Source organism: Panthera leo, chromosome D3, assembly GCF_018350215.1.
Source record: "Panthera leo isolate Ple1 chromosome D3, P.leo_Ple1_pat1.1, whole genome shotgun sequence".
In the NCBI taxonomy this organism is placed as follows: Eukaryota; Metazoa; Chordata; class Mammalia; order Carnivora; family Felidae; genus Panthera; species Panthera leo.
Genome location: NC_056690.1, coordinates 75343375 through 75349692, shown reverse-complemented (window position 1 = coordinate 75349692; position 6318 = coordinate 75343375).

Sequence of the window (6318 nt, the reverse complement as noted above, 5' to 3'; positions counted from 1 at the left end):
ATTTGTATCATCCATCCATTATATCCTTGGTAAAGTACTCATAATTTTCTTTTCTGTAAATGAGTTGATGAAGACACAAAGTCATAAAGAGACTGCGGCTCCTTTCTTTACTAAAGCTAAGTAATCTACTGTGATGCATATATGTATACATGTGTGTATACATACATATATATATATGTAGATATATAAATCATGATCCATAAATTTTTTTAATGTTTATTTATTTTTGAGACAGTGAGAGACAGAGCATGAGTGGGGGAGGAGCAGAGAGAGAGGGAGATGCAGAATCCAAAGAAGGCTCTAGGCTCTGAGATGTCAGCACAGAACTGGACACGGGGCTCAAACCCACAAACCGTGAGATCATGACCTGAGCTGAAGTCGGATGCTTAACCGACTGAGCCATCCAGGAGCCCCAGTCATGATCTATCTTAATGTGGAGGCTTCAATCTGTTTGGATCACTATAATCTTCAAATTTATCTATTCAAAAGATGCATATTTTCCTTTGTGTCCTCACATAGATTAATAAGACATATATATATATATATATGTATGTATATATATATATATACATATATATATATAAATTTTTTAATGTTTATTTATTTTTGAGAGAGAGAGAGGGAGAGAGAAAGAGAATACAGAGACACACAGAATCTGAAGCAGGCTCCAGGCTCTGAGCTGTCAGCACAGAGCCCGACACGGGGCTCGAACCCATGAACCGTGAGATCATGACCTGAGCCGAAGTCGGAGGCTTAACCGAGTGAGCCACCCAGACACCCCAGGAGTTATATTTTTAATTAAACTTTTTATTTTGAGATACTTATAGATTCACATGCGGTTATAAGAAATAACACAGAGAAGTCCAATGTAATCTTTACCCGGTTTCCCACAATGGTTATCACCTTGCAAATACAATTTCACAGCCAGGATATTGACATGGATGCAGTCAAGATCCAGAACGTTTCCATCACCACCAGGATCCCTCCTACTGCCCCCTTTTAGCCACCCCATCTCCCTTCACAGTGTGGATGCCCCACGGTTTGTTTAACTACAGTTTACACACTTTGGACATCTGGTTGTTTCCAAGTTTGGGCTATTATTAATAAAGCTGCTATAAACATTCGTGTACAGGTTTTTGTGTGAACATAAGTTTTCATTTCTCTGGGATAAATGCCTAGGAGTATAATTGCTGGGTTGTATAGAAGTTGCTAGTTTAGTTTTTCAAGAAACTGCCAAGCCGTTTTCCAAAGTTCCAAACTGTTTCCATTTCATATTCCTAGCAGCAGTGGAGGAGTGATCCAGTTTCTCCATATCCACGCCAGAATTTGGTATTATCACTATTTTTTATTTTAGACATGCTGGTAGGTGTAGAGTGGAATCTCACTGTGGATTTAATTTGCATTTCCCTAAAGACTAGTGACATTAAACATCTTTTCGTACACTTGTGTGTGTGTGTGTGTGTGTGTGTGTGCGCGGTTGTATATGAAGAAAAAACATTTGCTTGTTCCTTAACGTTTATTTTATGTACTTTGTTCTCATGTCACCAGACTTAATGTGCGGCAAAAGTCAATGCCAGCCTCAGAGAAGAACCTCAGTAGAGATTTCCAGCATACTGGACGTGCAAAAGAAGTAGAAATGTTATTTTGAGCTGGATGTCATTCTTAGCTAAAAGGGACAAAACTGTTTTGTGTGGGTGTCAATGTAACACAGTATATCAATAATACAGATTATTGTTGTATGCCCCCTCTCAGGTCTAGTCCTTTTACCTCACGCAATGTTAGGACTTCTTGTAGCCGTCTTAAAGACGTTGTTATCTTTGGCAGAAGCATGGTTGCTTGGCTCAGGAAGCAGGCAGTAACAATGATATCAGTTCCTTTTTATTTTTTTCTTCTCCTGGAACACGATGTTACCTAGAATACATGAGAATCTGGCAGAGGTCTGTATTTTCTTCCCCTGTATTCCTTTCACACCATCTGTTTGGGTGTGCTAGAATCCACTGGAATGTCTTTACAAGGTGTCAAAACTCCGGGAACGCCACTCCACTTGGCAACAGAGAGAGAAAGGATAAAGTGATCATGGGAGTCGAATGGAAGGGACAACCGGGGGGGAGTGTCTGTCACAGTTACAAAAGAGACAATTTACGGTGTGATAGAGTCCGAGGTTAGTGTCACTTCTCTCAGGATCTCTTTCCGATCAAGGTCCCAGGAATGGATGCCGTGTCGGCTCCCTGGTTCTCCAATGAGGGAAGCGTCGCGTGTGGCTGCAGCCTGTTTCAGAACCATTCCTGTCTGCCTGGAAGGCCCTCAAAGAGAAAAACAAACAGAGGATGAGCATTCGATGGGCCGAGAAATCCCCAATTTAGTGCAAGTTCGTTTTTGAGAGGGGCTAGAAATCCGGTTCGTCTCTAAGTCATTTCAAAGGCAGAATTTTAATTTTGTTTATTAAAAATATAGAAAAACAAGACAAGACAAAAGCTGTCCCTCTACCCCCAAAACTTGTTTATAAACTGTATCATGTGAAAATCCAACTTGGAAAGAATTCTAGTTTGACTCTAAACCGTTTGTTCACAAGCTCATGGAATAACATGGTTCTTGGATTCATTAACTCTTATTTATAAACTTAAGGTTGTTTTGGAACAGGAAGCATAACATTTACTAAAAAGAACATTGAAATGTATTTGTCTTTTTAATTAAAAAAATACTAAGAAATGAAGTCTGCAAAACACAAAATCTTAATATTGCAGTAGGATCTTCCCTCATTAAAAATATATATCAAACCATTGTCTGATTGAAACTAAACACAGTTAAACGTATATAGATATAAATTATACAATTTACATTTATTATACTTAATCCAGGTACACATGCAAACACATTTGTATATATAAATTATGTATGAAATACTCATAGCTAAAATTTATGTGGCTATATTTGAAACTCTGACATCAGAGATAGGCTTAAAACATGTTTAATTACATTACCAGCGTGTATAATCAGTTAGAACTACTGATAGATTTTGCTGACAAGAATTATGGAAACTAGCAGCTAATTCAGGATTGTTCTATTACAGATATTACAGGGGAAGCAAGTCTGGAAAGTGGATTTAGATTCCCATATTATTCACTTTTTGTGGGAATTTTATGATTTAAAAAGTGAATTTCTTAGGCAACTTAGGGAAGTAAACTCTAGAACCAAACAGTCAACATTTTGGATAACTTTTTTGTGATTTTCTTCTTACCTTCGTTTAGCTGAAAGTCTGTAGGTCACATAAAAATGTCAAAAATGTGTATTGCGAAATACATAATATATGAATACACAATACACCCAACTTCTTGTCTTTCACAGGAAGCTTATAAGAATATGGTATTTTCTATTGATACAAGGAAATGCTGAAAGGTGGTTAGTGCTGAGTACTGAACAGGTCTTTCTCTATAAAATCTCATAGGGCTCTGCGGCCAATGCTTATAAGACCCTAAAATATCCAAGTTTATATTTTCTCTAAGCAATGCATTGAAAGGATGGAGGGATTCTTCTCTTTTTTTAATGTTTATTTATTTTTGAGGGGGGGGGGGAGAGAGAGAGAGAGAGAATGCAAGCAGGGAGGGGCAGAGAGAGAGGAAGACACAGAATCTGAAGCTGGCTCCAGGTTCTGAGCTGTCAGCACTGAGCCCGACGCGGGGCTCGAACTCACGAACTGCAAGATCATGACCTGAGCTGAAGTCACCTGAGCTGAAGTCGGAGGCTTAAAGGATTGAACCACCCAGGAGCACCTGGATGGGGGACACTTCTCTGAAACAAAGGTGACTTAAGTGTCCTTTTAAAAAGCTTATTTTACTTACAGCTTGGAAATATCTCCTGATGAAAATGGGTGGGTTTTTGGCAACCACAGCAAAAAGTGATCTTCTTTGACTATGATCTTTAAAACTCTTCTGAACCAAACAACCTTGTTGAAATAAATGTACTTTTTGGGTTGCATGATCATGTTAAAAAAAAATGAGTGGGCACGGTGTTTGAAATGATATTTAGTAAATTAACATCATTACCACCACTAATAGAAATGTCGGGTCGGCAGCTTTGAAAAGTTGTCCAAACAATGTTGGTATTCTGCATTACAGAGATTTAAGAGGTACTGATTCAGGGGCGCCTGGATGGCTCAGTCAGTTGAGCATCTGACTCCTGATTTTGGCTCTGGTCATAATCTCACAGTTTGTGAGTTCGAGTCCTGCATCTGTGCTGACAGTGGGGAGCCTGCTTGGGATTCTCTATTTCCCTTTCTCTCTGCCTGCCCCCTCCAGAATAAATAAATAAACATTTAAAAAAAGGTGCTCATTCACTCATACCCATTTTTATCTTAGAAATTCTTGCCATATAGTCTGTTAACACATCTCATCTAGAATTAGGGTTTCTGGATACTTCCGAATGGAAGCCAGAATATGGAGGAATCCCGTTGCTGAGTTCAACGTGTGTCTCATTGCCCTTGTGGTTTGGTGTCTGGGAAGGTCCTGTATCAGAAATCTGTGGGCGTTGGGGACAGCCCAAAGGAGGTTAGTCCATGTTGAAGTTAATTAGGCATTTACTTACGCTGGCTCAGGGAAATTTCCTAGTCTGCTGGTGGAACTTCTCGGATCCGGGCAGACAAGCTAGCCGGCTAGACTTTGCGAAAAAGCAAGTGGATTTTGGTGTCTAGGTCCGCCTCTGCCTGCGTTTCTAGCGTGTAGGTTGGGCTTAGGTTAGCTGAGGGATGCTTCCGATTGGGATATAGTCTGGCTTTGGGGTTACTCTCCAGGTTAAGCCCCCAAGAACACATGAAAAGCAGTACCAGGAAACGAGGAAAACGCTTGAGGTCAGAATCCCTGGTGGCGGTGAAACGTGACTGTTTTGAAAGTCGTGGGGAAATCTGAGAGCCCCGTGAGTAAAGGAAGTCTCTGCAAATGTGAGTGACTGCGTTCCAGCTCCTTCCCCTTTGTTATAATCATTGGGGTCTACTTGTCAGTGATTAGTCAAAGGTGGATAATATCATCAAATACATTAACATATTGTAAACAGATCAGGTGGACAGAATGAGCGAGAACAGATGGCCAGAGATCACTTCCAAGCTAACTCCAAAGGCTGGTGGTCCAAGAGGGAAAGATTCTGGGGCTGTCACAGCTGAGCACGACTCATTCATTCATTCATTCATTCATTCCACCATTTGGGGAGTAATAACATGCACTCCGTGCCAGGCCCTGATCCAGGCTCTAGGGACTCACAGAAAACTACAACAGAAGCAGACAAAAATCCCCGCCTCTCTGAAACTTTTACTCGCCAACCTTGTGAAAACATTTAATAATCATAAATAAAGAGGAAGTTATTTTCAAATTATTAAACCATTTAATAACAAAAAAATCAGAAAGATTGCTGTTCAAATAACAAAGCATTTCATTTTTTAATGTGTGAGGATAATCATACTGCGTAAGGTGTAAGGAGAAAAAGATTTAAAAACAAACTGTGGCTTTCTGCTTTCAAAAAGGAGCTGGCTTAGAGATAGGGGTTGCAGGTAAGCAACTTTTTTTTTAAAGTAAATAAATTGAAAAAATGACTTCCAATAACTGTACTATCCACCTCTTAACTAGGTTATACTATCCATGTTTTTTTTTTTAAATATGGAAATTAGCACTTCTTTTAAATGTGACTGGCAATTTTTGCCTCGTATTTTATTTCTGAGACTCTCATGAACTGGTCAACACTGTATGCAATTATTGCATATTTAAATAAATAGGATGTTGATAACTCAGGCAGGTACTTTAAGTGGAAAAAAAACCAGCAAATGCAGAAAGAAGTTTATAAATAGCATAGAGATATTATTTGAACTTTATGTTTTTTTACCTCCTAATGTTTGTTTCTTTTCTTTTCTTTTTTTTTTTAAATAAAGGAACAGTACAGCAGGTTAAACAATTTCCTCTGAGACAATCTAAACATATAAGTACAGTAGGGGGTTGAGAGCCACAGACTTCATATTATATGAGAAAAATGTATGTGTGTTTATCCAGTTTGACTCTAATGAAGGAACAGATTTTGCTCACTTTGGCTCCTTTCCTCCATAACCTCATCTGCTTCTCAGAAAGTCTTAATTGGTGTGCAGTTCAAATAGCATGAAGCAAACACTTGGTGAGCTTGTGGTTTATATCACGGGAGAGGTGTTGCAAATGCCAGCTTGTTTTTTCACGTGTAGAATACAGATCAACTCCCTGTTTCCTTGATGAATTTGAGGTCATTCCGTAAGTGAAAAAATCAACAAGTGAATACATACAGACAGAGAGCTGCTCCTTGCCAATGTTC